The sequence below is a fragment of the Lactuca virosa genome, chromosome 7 (genome assembly GCF_052849685.1).
Source record: "Lactuca virosa cultivar CGN04683 chromosome 7, Lactuca_virosa_CGN04683_v6, whole genome shotgun sequence".
NCBI lineage: Eukaryota > Viridiplantae > Streptophyta > Magnoliopsida > Asterales > Asteraceae > Lactuca > Lactuca virosa.
The window spans coordinates 228,754,776-228,774,278 of NC_136432.1; positions in this window are offsets into that span (position 1 = coordinate 228,754,776).

A 19,503-nucleotide genomic window follows, 5' to 3' on the forward strand; every position below is an offset into this window, starting at 1 on the left:
AGTATTATCATACCCTGAGCGACCTTCCTCGAAAGATATTCCCTTTCCATGGGAGGAAGGTTCTGGGCTAAATTGAGAAACGTGCTTAGCGAGTCTGATAGAAGCCTCATCTAGCAAAGGTCTTGATGGGGAATATTCTCGAACAGCAGATGGTCCGCTTGTCTCAAGTACGGTACTTGGACCTTCTTTAGATTGAAGAGGTGGTGTATAAACAGTTGTGGTAATGACTGTAGCTGAAACAGGTGGTGGTTGGCCTTGAAAAGACACTCCCTGCCTCGAATTTTGATGCCTTCTTTTTACAGGGGTCAGAGAGGTCTGTGCCTGTTTCGGGTTACTTGAAAACGGAATTGATGTAGGAATAGCATAATCAAGGGGAGGAATCCTTGAATCCGCACCCTGTTGGCTTGAAGTTTCTTCCATTGAGGTAGACGAAGGAGGCATAGTTTCAAGAGTCTTCTTCGCAGCCCTAGTCTCAGTTGTAGTTTGAACAACTTCATCGACTTTATCAAAGAACCTGTCGGAGAGATCCAGACCTGTGTCAAATCCACCTTCTTGTTCAAAATCGAAGTTAAGGGGAAGGGCTACATTGTCGAGGCCTGAGAAATCCATATTATGGAGAAACTCGTCATTTCCATCATGTTCTCCTTTATCTCCCTCTTGATCAAAATCACTCTCATCTTCCACATTCTGTAGCTGTTCATGCTCCTCTGCAACCTTTGCCACAGGAGAGATAAGACCTTCCTCGGTTTCATGTTCAGAAGTAGAGATAACTACATCGTCGGTCTCCGTAGGACAAGAAGATTCGTTGGGTTCAGACTGATCACTCTCCTCAGCAAATATACCAAATCTGATCAATGGATGTTTTCCTTCAAAGTTAAGCTTTCCTGATCGGTTTTGTTTTATTAATCCAAAAGCACTTGAGCCAACTGACTTGATGTCCAGGGTCTCTCCTTTCCTTTCAATCTCGAGATGCATGACATTTAGGATCAGCTGAATAAACCTTGGATACATCAGAAACTTGTCCCTTTTGTTTCCTTCAACATTTAAAATCATCTCATGCAAGATAAATTTTGAAAAGTTGAAGTCTACTCCAGAGGCCAAGGCAGCAATAGCACCAGTGTTCACCAACGATATCTCATTTGCACCGGATCTTCGTCCTGAGATGCAGCTCACAAATGCATGGGCCAGATATTTCCAACATAGCGGCAACAGCTTCTTGTGAGTGGGTGGAAAGGTTCCTTCATAGCCCATTTGATCTAGAACTCCTTGTATCTGGTCAATTTCAATTTCCTTTGGAAATTCATGCTTATCACCAATTTGCAGAGCTTCTCTAATGATATCTTTAGACACCAACACTTTCTTTCCTTGTATAGTAGCTTCAAGATACTTTGCTCCTCGGTCATCCTTCTTTGCAGCCGCGTTGTTCCAGAAGTCTTTAATTAATTGTTGGTAGATGAACGGGTATGTGGTGAAAGCAGTCAGCAAGCAGCATCTTCTTAAACCATTGACAATAAATTGAAATTCTGAGTGAGCTGTTGGAGGATCATCAAGAAAAATGGCCAAGTTGTGAACCTTTACGAATTCAAGTCCTGACATGCTGAACAAACAACAAAAATTTATCAATGATCATGTAGTATATCCCATTAATAAGCAATATTAAACATTTACAGGCTTAATCTCAAAGTTTAAAAGGCAAATTGGAGTGTACGGCCGCACACTGAAGGTCAACCGTACACGAGGAGTACAACCGCACACGGAGGACGCAACCGTACACCAAGTATGCGACCGCACACGGAGTGTGTGACCGTACACCGAGTGTGCAACCGCACACAGAGTGTGCGGTCAATCACACGTGTGCGGTCCAGCCGTACACATCCCGACAACCAAATTTCCTTCAATTCGACACTGTTTTTCAGTCGATTAAGCCTCAAAACGTTATTTCGATAGTCGATTAAGTAATACCTGCACGAATGAATGGTTAATTTCAAGAAAGATGGAGTTTTGAAATTCGAGATAGAGAGAGAGAAGAGGGAGCAGTGTGCGGTTGATCTTTTAGAAGAGGAAAAAGTGAAAGGATTTTTACCGCACACCCCCTTTTATACTTTCCAATAAAGGGCTGCCATTTACCACTCTTAAAAATAAAAACCCAATACCCAAAAATATTTAAAAATGAAACTTTTTGAGGATTAATTAAAAAATTAAAATAAAATTAAAATTAAAAATGAAATAATTTCTAAGATTTACCAATCCTAAAATAACATAAAAAAAATTAAAACTAAAAATAAAAATAAAATAAAGTGATATTAAAATTTGAATTTAACCTAAATTTCGCCTTTATATGAGATTAATAACCTTTTGAGATGTGGGATCAAAGTTGTTGGACAATCACTCTCTATTTGTCAGCACCTCTCATTTCATGAATAGATCTGGTCGATCGCCGGTATTGTGGTCCACTTAAGCACGAAAAATTGTGACAAATTTTAGGAATGCTATCAGTGACAGGACAGATTGATCCTAAGTTACTAGATAAAAATACCTAAGGACCATTTATCTGACGGCGACCAAGGATATTGTTGTCCACCTAAATTGAGCAGCGAGATCTACAGACAATCTATAATTGTTCAATTTTTAGATGTACTAGAACATGTTTCCCGCTTCCTGATATACCCCAATAATCATGGACTTCCGAGATACTCCTTACTTTAGGTGAGCAAACGATTATTCATAGAGAGAATATATTTATATTGCATATGTTGTACACTCAGGTCGGATCTTTCAATCACGCAGAGAGTGAACCATATGACTGACTCAAATTTCAGAGGGATTGAGAAGTAAAAGGTTGCATATGCTGTGTACCAGGTCGGATGTATTTCAATCACGCAAAGGAGACATCATATAACTAACAGACAGGAAGAATTGCATAGATAGAAGATGCAGAGAAATAGAGTTGCATATGCTGCATTCCAGGTCGGATCTTTCGATCACACAGAGGAGGCAACATATGACTAACAGTAGGAGAGAAAGAAAATAATTTCCTATAGACCTACTTTATCGGAATTCCCCAGTCGCTCCGTCAATACCGGAATTAAGGACATAATCCGTACATCGAGGAAAAGTTAAACCACAGTTCTAGATACGGGTTCTTTAATGTGACTGATGGATTCTCATGTATATCTCTTTGCTCAACCTATCCAAGCGTCGTATTGTCAGGCTAAATGGAACTATCTAGATCAGAAATTGTCAAATCTCTAGATTCCTGAAGTTCATCTGTACCTAGTCAAGTCCATTAAACTTTTCGTGCCTACCAGCACATCGAACACAGAACCTAGACAATTTAGCTTTGGTACTTTATATAGACACAGATTGTCTGTTATCACAAGCTGATATCACTTCCCAACACATCATTTCACAGCGATATTTTTTATTTTTCTGTTTTTCTAATGTTTTTGGATTTTCTGATTTTCTGTTGTTTTTGGTTTTTTTAATTTTTTAATTTTTGTTTGGTTTTTGTTTATTTCTCCCCCTAAATTTGTGCATGGGTGAGAATGAATTTAAAATGCGCAAATTTAAACTAACCTAATCAAAAATTAATCCTCAAAGCGAATCATTTTCAAAAAGTTTACCAGCACATCGAATCGAGCTTTGTTAAACGGCTTGGTGAACAAGTCTGCCACATTATTAGAAGTGGGAACCTTTTCTAGCCGAATGAGCGAGCGCTCATAACAATCTCGGCTAAAATGAACTTTGATGTCGATGTGCTTGGTTTTTGAATGCTGGACCAGATTTTTAGCAATTTGGATCGCAGCCTCATTATCAAAGAATATAGGGGTTTCTTGAAAGTTCAAACCATAATCCAACAGCTGATGTTGGATCCATATGACTTGAGAACAACAGGCAGACGCAGCTACGTATTCTGCTTCTGCTGTTGAGGTCGAGACAGTATGCTGCTTCTTGCATTACCAAGACACCAGCCTATCTCCGAGATATTGACATCCGCCTGAAGTCAATTTCCTGTCAAGTTCGCAGCCTCCGTAATTGCTGTCTGCAAAAGCATAAAGATCAAATTCGGAATTTTTCGGATACCAAAGACCCAGTTTTGGGCTGCCTTTGAGGTACCGAAAAATCCTTTTAATAGCAATAAGATGAGATAGTTTAGGATTAGCCTGGTACCGCGCGCATTGACAGACCGCAAACATAATGTCTGGGCGACTTGCAGTCAGATACATCAGCGATCCGATCATCGATCTGTAGTACGTTTGATCTACGGATTCGCTTTCAAGATCAGGAGTCAGCAGTCGTCTCTCCGCCATGGGCGTCAAATCAGGTTTGGCGTCTCTGAACCCGAACTTCTCGAGCATATCATCCACATATTTGGCTTGATGAATCAGGATTCCGGCTGAACATTGTTTGACCTGAAGCCCCAAAAACATGGTCATTTCCCCCCCCCCCCAATGAACTCATCTCAAACCGCTTTTTCATGATGTCCTCGAACTCCTTGCATAGCTGAGAACTCGTCGACCCGAAAATGATATCGTCCACGTATATTTGGACAAGAATCTGGTCTGCACCGACATGCTTGATGAATAGGGTCTGATCGATAGTGTCGCGTGAGTAGCCATGATTGAGCAAATGATGTGTTAGGGTAGCATACATGGCTCTAGGAGCTTGATGCAGCCCATACAAAGCCTTGTCTAACTTGTAGACATGGTTGGGAAGTTTTGCGTTAACAAACCCAGGAGGTTGGTCAACATAAATCACCTCCTTCACCTTGCCGTATAAGAAAGCCGTCTTGACATCCATTTGATATACGGTGAAATTCATGTAGGAAGCATAGGCGAGGAAGATACGAATAGCCTCCAAGCACGCCACCGGAGCATAGACTTCTGTATAATCAAGACCCTCAATTTGTCTGAACCCACGGACCACCAATCTCGCCTTATTACGGACAATGACACCCGAATCGTCTTGCTTGTTCCGAAACACCCATCTAGTGTCGAGAGATTTCTTGCCTTTAGGCAGCTCCACCAACTTCCAAACCCCGAGCTTTTCGAATTTATTTAGCTCGTCATGCATGGCATCCACCCAGCTGGGCTCATTCAAAGCCATTTCGACGTTCTTGGGCCCCATTTGAGAAATGAAGCAAGAATAGAGACATGTGTTGACGTCTCCACTCTGACTTCTCGTTTGAACTCCGTCGCCCAGCTGGCCAATGACGTTTTCTATCGGATGATCGCACTGTATGCGAGAGGGGATTTCGTGACTGATGTCATGGAATGAAACGGGAAGATTATGGATATTAATAGCTCCTTCATTTGCTGAAGAATCCACGGTAGATGAAACAGTTTCATTTGTTGGATTTGCTACAAACTCATCTGCGATATGATCGGGAAAGAGAAGGTCCATCAAATTTTAAGTGACAGAGGAAGTATCTTGGTTCATGAACTCTCTTTCAACTGGAGTTAGAGGAGTAGCATCAGCATCTGGAGCATGTTGTTGTGTTGAGGATTCAGAAGAAGTGATTGGAACAGTAGACACCACCGGAGGATCAGTAGAAACCAATGGAGGTCTGTAGACAACCTCTTCATCTTCGTCTTCAATTATAGTCTTCGAGTCAGAGCTAGACCCAGCTTGGTTATCAGTCGACACACTAAAAGATTTGAATAGTGATGTGTAGTCAAATAGCCAATCAGGACCCACCCTAGCATCCGTCTCATTCTCTTCAAGCCAACGAACATTGAAAGACTCCACGATTTGCTTCGTCTTCTTGTTGTATACCCTGTAAGCATTACGAGCAGTGTATCCGACGAAATAGCAATCATCCGCTTTTGCATTGAACTTTAGGTTGGATTCCAAGTGGAGAAGGGTGCAAGGGCAGCCAAATACTCGGAAATGGCTGACAGCTGGCTTGTGTCCATAGAAAATCTCATACTGTGTTTTCATCTGGGCTTTGTTGATCAGGACACGATTTTGAACGTAACAAGCTGTGTTGATCGCCTCCGCCCAAAAGAAAACTGGAAGTTTAGAATCACAAAGCATCGTCCTTGCGGCGTCTTGTAATGTTCGATTCCTCCGTTCAGCAACACCATTTTGTTGTGGTGTCCGAACAGAACTGAATTGATGCACGATCCCTTTCTCAACGCAAAAATGATCAAGAACGGCGTTCTTGAACTCTGTTCCATTATCTGTGCGTAGCGCTTTCACTCGGTGGTTGGTTTGGTTCTCGATCATTACAATGAACTTCTTGATGAGGTCAGCGATCCCAGCTTTGTTGGACAGAAAGAAGACCCACGTGAAACGAGAGAAATCATCTATCACAACGAGACAATATGAATTTCGGATGATGCTGAGAACGTTGACCGGACCAAACAAGTCCATATGCAACAATTGGAGCACCTGACTGATGGAGTTGACCTGCTTTGGCAGATGTGGTTTCCGATGGTGTTTGCCTTGAGCACAGGAAACACATTTTTCAAAGGTGATGAAATCTCTGACAGGAAGACCGCGGACCATTTCATTCTTAGCAAGACGGTTCAGGTTCTTTGCATTTGCATGGCCAAGTCGACGATGCCACAACATTGCGTTTTGTTCTGAGACTTTGTAAAAGAGACAAGTGACTTTATCGGGTACATTGTTGTTCATGTCAATAATATAGGCATTCCCATCCCGCTTAGATTTGACGAGAATCCACTCCTCCAGAATGACAATGTCCGGCTTTAAAATTAGACATTCTTTATCGGTGAAGTGTGTCGAGTAACCCTTGTCACAGATTTGAGAGACACTCAGTAGACTGTGCTTCAGCTCAGGAGCATAGTTGATATTCTCAAAACTGAGCACTCCGTTGGTCACCATTCCTTTTTGCGTTATCTTTCCGCCTTCTCCGCCCGCGAAGGAGACATATCCCCCATTAAATGTTTGAATGTCGTGCAGTTGGGAGATATCTCCAGTGATGTGCCGGGAGCAGCCGCTGTCGACATACCATGGTCGGACGACATTCCTCCGCAACTGTCCCTGCATGATGAGCGGAATCATTTAGATTTGGGGACCCAGGTCATTACAGTCCTGGGTTGACCCTTAACTTTCACAGATTCATCTTTCAATTTCTCCTTTGATATTTCTTTTTCAACAGATACAGTGGAGGATGATGACTGATCAGATTTTAATTTTGGCATCCACTAATATTTAGGTTTTGAAACAATTTTCTTTTCAGTTTGCTTCGAGCCGGTGGATTTTCTACTCGAAGAGTTTGAAGATCCAGACCTACTCTTTAACGAAATCGACTTTGGCTTAGCTTGGGTCGATTTTGGGAAACTGTTTGTGAATTTATTGAAAACCTGTTTGTTCTTTTGAAAACCTGCCATTTTCTTGTTTTGATTTGTTTTCCAGTCATCATCTCGAGAGCGAGTTCTGAAGGATTTTCTAATTAAAGATCGTGCTCGAGACTCATTCACTCCTCTTTGTGACAGATAATGCACAAACATCCGATTAAAACAATTTCTGGCAATATGACCAGCAGTACCACAGTTGAAACAGATTTGTTTATTATCATTGGATTGGGTACTGCTCTTGTCAGATTTCTGGTTTTTATTATCTTTTCTAGCATTTTCACATTTGCAAGCACTAGATTGTGTAGCAAACAAGGAAGATGTAGAAGCACTCGAATCAGATTTAGCAACTTTTTCAGAAACAACATCATTATTTTCAATTTTATCATTCTGAAATAACACACCACCAGAAACAAAAACATCAGTTTTAGAATTTAAAAAAGACTCATCACAAAACTCAACACCAAATTTTGACATTGAATTATTCGACTCGGACTTTTCAGCTTCTTGCTCCCCCTGAACTACTGACATATCTGCACTTGAGGTAGAAATGTTAGTATCCAAAATTTTATCATTAGACCGTGTTGCTTGTTCAGAAACTGATTTCCCATAAACCATAAAAGGTTCTCTGTCAATTTCTTCTTGAGATAAAGGAATGACAGTATAGGTATGATTGAATGGAGGAGGGACACTCTCAAAACCTAATCCCACTTTCTTTTGGTTTCCACATGTAATGTCCTTCCACTGCATTTGTTCCTCTATCATTTTTGCAACTACTTCACTTGACCCATCGAATTTGTTAAAAATAAATTCAGTATTTTCAAGACGATTTTTCAATGTGTCAAGTTCAGCGGTCACAGCAGCAAATTTTCTTTTGAGATGATCATAGTTCTCGCATTTGTTGCTGTAATCCTCTTGCAGTTTCTTAAAGTCCTTTGTTTTATTCTCTAATTGTGTTTTTAAAGGATTTTGATTTTTCCTAAGTGTGTAACCCTCATACTTAAGGTCCTCGTTCTCTCTCTTGATTAATTCAATTTGGTCACGTAAGAATTTAACAGTTTTAATGAAAGATTGAGAGAAACCAAATTCACTGACCTCGGGTTTGGCTGGCTCAGGAGTAGTTTGCACCATGAACGCAAACTGAAGATTCATCATCTCTTCTTCAGGGTCTTTCTCTGCTTCTTCCTCCACACAATCCTTGATTTGAGCAAGATGCGCATTTTCAGGTCCTGAAATATTCAGAGCCTGAATTTGATCTTCCCAATCAAAGGATTGGGTCACCATCGCCAAGTTACCAGTCTGATTGCTTGAAGAAGATCCCTTGTTGACATAGGTCACCGGCACCATGGTTCGCTCAGAATTCTCCCTTCGATCTGGCTTTGGACATTCTCGAACAAAGTGACCAGGTTCATGAAAATTGTAGCATCTCAGCTTCCCTTTGTTGAACCCCACTTTCTTGTCTGAATTTACACTCCAATTGTTCTTTCCGGTTTTCTTGGAGAACTGCTTTGCCCTAAAAACAGCCATGGCCATTTTCCAAGTGATGTCCATCTCCTCCACATCCTCTGGATGGATCTGGTCTAGGTCAGCAAAAGATAGTTGTGGGGAAAGCTCTCCGGCCACAAAAGCGTTGCAGCAGTTTACCAAACCAGTGGCGAGGGCCAGATTTTCTTCCTTTTCTTTTAAAGATGAAGCTTGAGGACTGATTCTATGAGATTGAACGGGTGCAGCTGTGGATGAACCAACACTAGAACTAACTTGTTGAGCTAAAGTTTGAGGTTGAGGAACTTGAATGTGTTGCATTTGAGGCATAACATATGAAGTGGGCTGATGAGTCACATAGGAACATGAAAAACTGGAGGAGCTTGAGGGGTAGAAAAGCTTGAAAAAGCAGTGTTGTTGGTGGTTTGGATCCCAAGATTTGCTGTGGAGTATGAATTAACATGATTAATCTCCCTTTGCTTATCATCGAGATCGCAAGCCGTAATGATTGCCATCGTTTCAGCTAAACTCAACCTGTTCAAATCTTTGGTCTTTTTGATCACTGAGACATTCATGTCCCAAGATTTTGGTAAAGAATTCAAAAGCTTCTTATTGATCTCAGATTTTGTAACCATAACACCAGCAGAACTCATCTCGGTTGTGAGTGTGATAAACCTTTGCAATTGATTCTCAAGAGTCTCCCCCAAGACATGGTTAAACATGTTGAACTTTTGTCGCAACATGTCTTGGCGACTTTGTTTCATGTCTTCATTTCCTTCGTAAACTTCGATCAATGCTTCCCATAATGCCTTTGTTGAAGTGTACTCACGGAAACCTTGAGCAATTTCTGGGGATAATGCCATAGTGAGTGTGGCAAGAGCTTTTTCTTGTTCCTCGACTCTCTCGAAATCATCATCGGTGTAGTTCTCAACTTGCTTATCAATTATGGTGCCGTCTTCCAATGTTGTTGTGATACGGATTGGACCTCTCAGAATACTTCTCCAAATTTTAAAATCCTTCATTTTGATGTATTTCTCAATCCGATATTTCCATTCAGGAAATCCTTCTACTGACAACAACCGGGGAATGCGAGAAGTGGTACCCATAATAGCATCCAGTTCATGATGAGCAGACATGCTTTGAGATTCCATTTTTGAACAACAAAAGTTTCGTTAATTAATATCAGTGTGGCCGCACACTCCAACCGCACACGTCAACAGCACACTCAACCGCACACGCCAACCGCACACTCAATCGCACACGCCAACCGCACACCTAACCGTACACGTTAACAGCACACGCCAACCGCACACCCAACCGTACACTTGGCAGCACACCTAACCGTACACTTGGCAGCACTCGTTCAACTGTACACCTTCAAAGTCTTAACCGCACACCTTGAAATTTGAGAACTTTTTGAACTAAATTTGATTTCAAACTGTTGAAAAGGATGATCAATAGCGTTTTCTTAACTAATGAAAAGTGAATAAGCCTCAAAAACGATGAATTTTTTCAACCGCACACTCTATTAGCCTTCGAATTGACACCTAATCAGGCTTTGATACCAATTGTAAGTCCCGATCTGAAGATCCAAATCAGTAATCAATGAATTGCAAACAATCAAACAGAGTGTAGAAGGAGTAGAAGGAGAATAAAGCCAAGCATGCACACATCTATAACGTACAAATGTCAGGTACACCTTGGAAACACAAACACATACGTCACCCTTTCTGACACACAGACACAGACTATTTATACCACATGAAGCAGCACACAAGTGTGCAGCCGCACACACGTGTACGGCCACACACAGTGTGTGCGGCCGCACACACGTGTATGGCCGCACACACCCACTAACAAATCACAACCACCACAACATACTCTAACATCCTACCAAGACCTATACATTAGAATGCCTAGCCCAAACCATAAAAGTATAGCCTATCACTTACTCTCGAAGCATCTCATAGCAGCAGTAATCTCCTAGGCTAAGGCATCACAAATCAGGCCACTCTAGTCCTAATAGAAATACCTTGCCTACTCTAGCATGCATAACATATCATATCATATCTCATAACACATAATGTAAGGGTATTTTGGAAAATCACCGTTCGGGCGCTGGCTGATCGTACACACTGCTCCGTTCTGCTTTTCTCAAAAATCTTTTGCTCTTTTTTAGAAAAATTGTTTCTTTTATGAAAAATTTTCTCAAATCCTCAGTTTGAGTTCAGATACGCCCGAAGGTGCATCTGAATCCCTCAAACCAAGGCTCTGATACCAAATTGTAACAACGTAATTTTCAAAACAATTTTTCATTTTTTAAAACATAATTTCATTCATAAGATATCATAAAAATCCATTGTATCACATGTCATCATAATAAAACAAATCCCAAGATCTCTAATACATAAATCCCATCGGTGTGTACAGATCATGCTGGCGCCTTCCCGCGATCCTCACTGGTACCTGAAACACATCACACAAACACTGTAAGCATAAATGCTTAGTGAGTTCCCAAAAATACCACATACGCACATACGCCACTCAAGGCTGTAGCTCTACAAGACCTTCCGGTCAATGTGTCTTAGGGGACTTCCGTCCCACAATCCCAGTAGACCTTCCGGCCCTACCCGTAGCGACCTTCCGGTCCATTTCATCTTGACCTTCCGGTCCATATCATAATGACTTTCCGGTCCACATCATAACGACCTTCCGGTCCATAGCTTACTACGCATACATAACATAGCACATACATATCCAATAACAGCATACAACACATACTTCTCATAACATATAAGACCTTCCGGTCACACATATTACCACTCTAGGTAAAGTATAGTGAGAAGACTCACCTCGTATGATGTCTAGTAACTCACGTGCTCGATATCCCTGAATCTCGAAACAACGACCTAGCCCCGCCTAATCACATAAAGTAATTATTTCAAATCATCAACGGCTCTCAAGGCTAGACTAATCCCTTCCTATGTCCTCTCAGAAGGCTAAAAGACCATTTTACCCCTCAATGGTCCCAAAAGTCCAATTGTTTGACCAAACCCTAAAAGTCAACGAAAGTCAACTGAAGGGTGGTACGCGGCGCGTACCAGATCTGTACGCGGGCCGTACTCCGCGATCATCCAGAGTCGGGGAACTCGACCCCCTACGCGGCGCGTACTGGGATTACGCCCAGCGTAAGTCCCAGATTCATCCTTTCTTCATTTTTGGTCTGAATAGGTTAAGTCATGGGCTCATATCACATATCTAGGCTCTCTACTGCCTCTTAAGTCATAAAGTGGAAACCTTTAAGCCTTACATGGCTATAAAGGTCACCAACCACTTCAAACATATAACATCTTTGCCCATTAAGCCCTAATCTCATGCATGTCTTAATCTTAACGTCGAAGATTGGATTTTTATGAACCCACAACGAATATTACACTGAAATAAGGCAGATCTAAGCTTATGGAGGCCATTTGCTCATAACGTCTCCATCTTGGGACCAAAAACCCTAAAAGTTGGTCCATCAAGCACAAAACAAAAATGATAAGGAAAGATTCGAGCTTTTTACCTCCAAGTGAAGCTCCACTCTCTGTAGAACTCTGATCCAAGCTTGTACTCCAACTTCTAGCCTCCACAACAACTTCCTCTTCTTCTTCACTACCACACCAAGACACTTTCTAGCTCAAAAACACACACACAAGCCTAGAACGATGGTATTGCTCTCTTAGGGTTTCTTTCTCTGTGAAATGGTGGCTGAGGATAAGACCATATCATTCCTTTTATAGTCCTCAAGTCTCATTAGGGTTTTGCATCTGGGCCGGTTACGCCCGGAGTAACCTTGGTACGCCCAGCGTACCTAATCGAGTATGCGTCCAACTTAAGCGCATGAGTACGCGCAGCGTACTCTTCAGTACGCCCAGCGTACTCATTTGCCATAACTTTCTATTAAGGGCTTAACTTGACAACTTGGAAAAGAAGAAGGGTTTAAGAGATGCACCTGAATTTCGGGATGTTACAGTTCTGTTCTAGTATGACACTCTTCTTAGTATAAATGCATGTATGTATACTTTAGTAAAGTATTTTATTATTTAAAAAGTATAATCTCTTGGTCATAGTGTTTTAATCCTGTTGTGTTTATAGTTGTATATCTTTTATGGGTTGATATACTTAGTTCACTATAAACAATGCTCTGATACCAATCTGTCACACCCCCAAACCTACTTGGCGGAAACATTCGGGGGCGGAGGAAATCATGTACAGTATCATAACAATGCACAATAGTAAAACAAGCAACAACATCCATTGCATTAATAGAATAGTTAATACATGTGTGTTCTTTGTATAGTTGTAAGACACCAAAATATAACATCAAAATAAAAGACGAGTCTTGAACATGCTCCGTCTTCTCAAACCTGGTCCAGTGTACCTGTCTACTGGTTCCCTGAGAATACAAGTTATTTTGAAAGAGAGTATCAACATTTAAGTTGGTAAGTTCATAAGTATTTAATGTCAAATTTTGTGTTTGTCTCATGAAAATATTTGTGTTTGTTTAGTAAAACGTTTGTATACTTCTCAGAAAATCCTATATTTTCTTCTAAAAATGAAATGTAGTCTTCTACCCAAGACCCGACTGTTTAGTATGTTTTTTCTCTTGTAAAAAGTATGTTTGTACTTGAAATAGTATCAAGTGTAAGTTTTCCATATTTGTAAGACCAACTTTACTAGAAAAATAGTATGCATTTCTTATGTGAGAATATCACTGTATGAATGTAATGGAAAATGAAGGTTTACAGTAGTATTTTGTAAAATAACCTACGAATGCATTAACTACCTTGTAACCAAACTAGTTAATTTAGGTTAAATGTGATTAGGTTATAACCATACTTGATTGACTAGTATAATACACGACGTTCTTCAGGCGTCGAAAATGATATGACATCTGTCACCCGTAGACCTGCAAGTCCCACTGTAGCTGTCAGCAATGTGTGGGATCGTCAATCCCATATAGATCTACACACAAACTCACGCTCTCCCTCCAGGAGACTCTGGTTACAAAACGTAACATAGTAAGAATATTGCTATGCCAAGAAATAGTATCTTACATTCTAGTTGTCTTGTTCTTGTTATAGTATGTAAGTTCCTTTTTGTTCTGGTAAATGAATAGTATATTTTGTAATGAATAGTAGTAGTATGTATGTACTGACTCATGTATTGTTCCTCTGTTCTAGAAATAGTATGTATTGATCCTCTAAACTATACCTATTATAGTTTACTAGTATCTTTGTTTGAACGGTAATTAATTTGTAGAAAAGACTCAATGGCCCAATGTTTGCAACTGAGTTAAGTTTGTTTTGTAAAAATGGGGTTTAATATTCATGCATATATTTAGCAAGTATAACTATGATTTAACCGACAGTCGGACTAGTGATCCTACCCTAAGCCCACAACCAAACAAGGAACAGGAGTCAAGGTGTTTAGCAATAGTCCTAAGTCCATTAAAGCATACTTATACATAAATATATAAATGAATACAATTTTGATAATAAACAACAATCTATGATAGTTTCAAACAAGTTTTGAAATGATTTTAACAACTTATAAAAGCATTAGAAATCCTTTGTTTGTTTCCACATGTAAATGATAACACAATTCTATTGTGTTCAACTTGTATTCCCCCCTAAAAGCATTTAAAAAGGTAAATTTGTAGGGGTATGAACTCACCTTGTGTGAGTGATTTGATTAGACGTTCAATATAGGTTGTTTGTCTCTACAAGGTAGATCCCGAGACAAAATAAGTCCTAAAGTACATTTCGCGTAGTATAAAGGCGTATAATTAGTGAATATAACATCAAAGGTGTAAAGGAAACAACCTATAATGTAAGGAATACTTACAAAAAGAAGTGTTAGAATCGAAAATGGAAGGCTGAAAGGAGTTCACGACCCAAGCTTGGGTGTTCACGGACGCAAACACAAGTGTGTGTTCTTGGTGTTCTTGGTGAAAAGAAAGAGATACAAGCGTTCACGACCGTAAATAGGGTTTTCGGCCCTTGAAGATCTTGATGAAATATGAACACTTGATGATCTAAGTCGATTCTAAGTTGAATCCTAGAGGATTTCACAAGAAAAGAAGGCGTTTCTCTTGATCTAGAGGAGAGAGGAGGGTTTTCAGCTGATGATACTTGAGAGAGAATGGTCGAGTTCACGGCCAGAAGTGAAGAAGTGAGGTTATTTTCGGCCAAACATATATATATATATATATATATATATATATATATATATATATATATATATATAGGCTAGAGTTTTCGGTCGTGACCCCCTTTGCGGTCGTGACCCCCGTTCACGGTCGTGAACCCCGTTCACGGTCCGAGGGTTTGCGGCCCGAATGAAGAAGGCTGTGAGGTGTTCTCGGTTCCAAGTGTTTCACTTCTTAAACAACCAACACCTTTGGTACAAGGTTTATACACTTAAAACCCATTAATCTAGCCATATAAGATAATAAAAGAAATGAGTTTGACCTTTACACGATATGTTTGACTTTTGTTGACTTTTACAAGACCGAAATTACGGGTTGTCACAAATCTACATCCAGCATAATCCACATCTGTGAAAGCTTGAAGAATGAAGTCATTTCCTGTGGGGTACCATAGGCCTAACGCTTTACTTCCCTTTAAGTATCTAAAGATTTGCTTGACTGCAGTCAAGTGAGACACTTTGGGGTCCGCTTCGTACCTAACATATAAGCATGTTGCAATGACAATATTCGGTCTACTTGTGGTGAGGTACATCAATGACCTAATCATTCCACGATAGATTTTGTGGGCCACTGATTCTCTGGTAGGATCAGCTGAAATTTTATATCTGAATGCCATCAGGACCTTGGCTGAGGAACAATTGTCCATTGAGAATTTCTTCAACAGCTCAGAGCTATATTTTTCTTGATGAATGAATATCCCTTGAGGGACTTGTTTTACTTGAAGTCTTAGAAAGAAGTTGATCTCTCTATTCATGTTCATTTGGAATATACTTGTCATGAGCTTTGCACAATCATTCACCATACCTTGATCCGTAGAGCCAAAAATTATATCACCCACATATATTTGGACAAGCATCAAGTGATTACCATTTTCCCTTCTAAACAATGTGGTATCAATCACACCTCTTTTGTATCCAGACGTGACAAGAAACTCAGAAAGAGTCTCATACCATGCCCTTGGAGCATGTTTAAGACCGTATACTGCTTTTTCTAGCTTGTAGCAATGATTTGGAAATTCTTAACTCTCAAAGCCTGGAGGTTGTTGCAAGTAAACTTCTTCCTTCAATTCTCCATTCAGAAAGGCATTTTTTACATCCATTTGATGTACTTCGATATTCTTGTGTGCCGTATACTTTAAGAAAATGTGTATTGCTTCCATTCTGGCTACGGGGGCATAGGTTTCATCGTAGTCAATGCCTTCAAGTTGGTTGTACCCTTTAGCCACTAATCTTGCTTTGTTTCTTACTACCGCACCGGACTCATCAAGTTTGTTTTTGTATACCTATCTAGTACCAACAATTGTATGGCCTTTTGGCTTCGGTACCAGTTTCCACACTTTGTTCATTTCAAACTCAGGTAATTCTTCTTGCATTGTGTTGATCCATTCGGGCTCCATGAAGGATTCTTTTATGGTTCGAGGCTCGACTGAGGACATGAAAACTGCATAGTGGCAGTGGTCCGTTAAATCACTAAAGGATCGAGTTCGTATACCTATGGATGGGTTTCCAATGATTTGACCCGGTGGGTGATCCTCCGTCCAGATGTTAAGACGAGTTTGTTGGTGATCAGCGACTGCGGTAGAGGGATTATCTTCAACGTCAGAGGACTCTGTGATAGAAGAATGTAGTTCCCCCTTACCTGGGAGCAGCCCGCAGAAGTATCTTGGACTATAGGAATCAGAGCAGCAGCAGTTGAAGGAGGTTCCCATGAATTGAGGATGGGAGTTACCCCTGAACCGAAGATGGTTCCCCCTGGGTTGATGAATGAGTGATAACCCTTGGATCTAATCTTGTGTCTATGTTATCAGCTTCTTCATCTTCAGATTCTGAGGAAATATTTGATTGGATATTGACTCTGCGGGTAGACACCGGAGCTGCATCTTCTAGTATTGGAACCTCGATGGTTATCACTGATGGGTGTTTGAGCATTCTAACACTCCTATGGTGTACATACAACCCTAGAAACCTTGGATCTATGTTTGACTATGATACATGCAAATAATTATTTTTCCAAGGTTCTTATCCTATCTAACATGGCATGGGGAACTTGAATCAAATAAAGCTAGTAGAATTACTTACCTTGTAGTTGTAGTTGATTGCTTGGAGTTTTAGAGCCTAGCACCAATAGTGTGGATGCCTCAAATGGAAATCACAAATCACCACAAACTTGGAACTTTGAGAGAATAGTAATCACCTTCTTGAAATCGGCCCTCTTACTTTACTCACCACAACTCATGTGATTTCAAGAACCAAAGCCTCCTTTATATAGTGTGGTGGATTAGGGTTACATTCATGTAAACCCTAATACCCATGTCTTTTCATTTCCATGAGATCCATGGGTTAAAGCTCCATGGAGTATCCATGGACTTTCCATGCAAGCCTAGCCCATTCCAAATAAGCATTAGCCCACACTATATAAATACAAGAGCCCATATTTAATTAGTCATACTTTTGATCTCTAAATTAATTCTAGATTAATTATAGATCAATACTAATTAAATAATATGATTTTATATTAATATATTAGGACTTATAATATATTAATAAATCATAACTTATACTATTCTCAAACGATTATCCATAAATTGTTCGGGTGAAGTGCAACCCAAATGGACCATGTCGGGTCGGGTCAAGTACATACAAAATATAGTTATGGACTTAGACACTATATCCAACAGTCTCCCACTTGGATAAGTCTAATAACTATAGTTGCAAGTATGACTTCAGGAACCGATCAGCAACGTAGCTCTTTAAACTCTGTTGAACTATGAAGCGTCATTTTAGATAAGTGATCATATAATCCTCTGTTCTAGATATCAGCCGGACAAATACATGGAACATGGTCTTGCTTATTGTCCAGCATTTATTTCCCGATTTCCGATTTGTTTGACATAGAACTTAACTGAACACATCAATTTAGTTCTGACCGGGCCCGGTACATAGGTCAAAACAAAATCATCGAGGGGCCCAGATATCGCTTCTAATCCTAGAAGGAACAGATAAACTTCGACTCATATGTTTGCTCTACTACTTGTTGAATTACACACAAAAGCACGGTTTATAACATCGAGTTACCAATGCGTTTTCGTGCAATCAATGCATAACCAACTCATAGGCAACAAATCATATCTCTAGGTTTGAAGACTTATATGATATTACCGTCTCACGATCACTCGAGATAAATTCCATGAAGTGATACAAGTGAGCGTGGGTTGAATCCAATACTCAGAACTTATGAGCACTCATGAGTGGTGTAGCCCCGCTTTGTCTAACATCTTAGACCTCTACAAGCCAACCCATGACAGTCTTGATTCATATCTACTTCCAACATATGACCGACTGTGGAGAGTTTGAATAATATGATATAAACCATAACATAATTATTCTGGAAGTCAAAACATGCAAAAAGAAATAATAGTAAACGATTGACAAGAGATAGCAACACTTTACTCATAAATAACAGCTTTTATTTATCATCAAATGTCAATTACATTTTACAAATTTCAAGATTATCTAACTACTAAAACTAATATCATCCTTCAGCCCTATGCTCCGAGCATGCTGGAGATGCTTAGCCCGAGTCAGTCCCTTCGTGAGGGGATCTGCTGGGTTCTCATCCGATGATACCCTCTTTGCCACGAGGATTCCTTCTTCTATTCGATGTCTGATGAAGTGATATTTTCTGTCAATGTGTCTAGATCTCCCATGATCTCTTGGTTCCTTGGCTAAGGCAACCGCACTATTGCTGTCACAGAAAATCTCCATTGGCTCCTTTATAGCTGGTACAACTCCAAGGTCTCCGATGAAGTTCTTTAGCCATATAGCCTCCTTTGCTGCCTCGCTTGCTGCTATATACTCTGATTCACAAATGGAATCAGCTACTATCTCTTGCTTGGAACTTTTCCAAGTAATTTCCCCTTCGTTTAGAGTAAAGACCCAGACCGACTGAGAGCGGAAATTATCCTTGTCAGTCTGAAAGCTAGCATCACTATACCCTACAACTCTCAAGTCCTCACTGCCACCGAGGGTAAGGACCCAGTCCTTAGTCCTCCGTAGGTACTTGAGGATATTCTTTACCGCAGTCCAGTGTGCCTTGCCAGGGTTCCCCTGATACCTGCTAACCATGCTCAAAGCAAAGGCTACATCAGGTCGAGTACACGTCATAGCATACATGATCGATCCTACAGCTGAAGCATAAGGTATTCGACTCATTTCTGCTATCTCAGCCTCAGTACTAGGGCTTTGTGTCTTACTCAATCTGGCGTTACTCTGGATGGGTAACTCTCCTTTCTTGGAGTTATGCATGTTGAACCTTTTCAACACTTTGTCCACATAGGTGCTTTGACTAAGTCCAATTAGTCTTTTACTCCTGTTTCTCAAAATCCTTATCCCTAGGATATAGGCAGCTTCTCCATGGTCCTTCATAGTGAAACACTTCCCAAGCCAG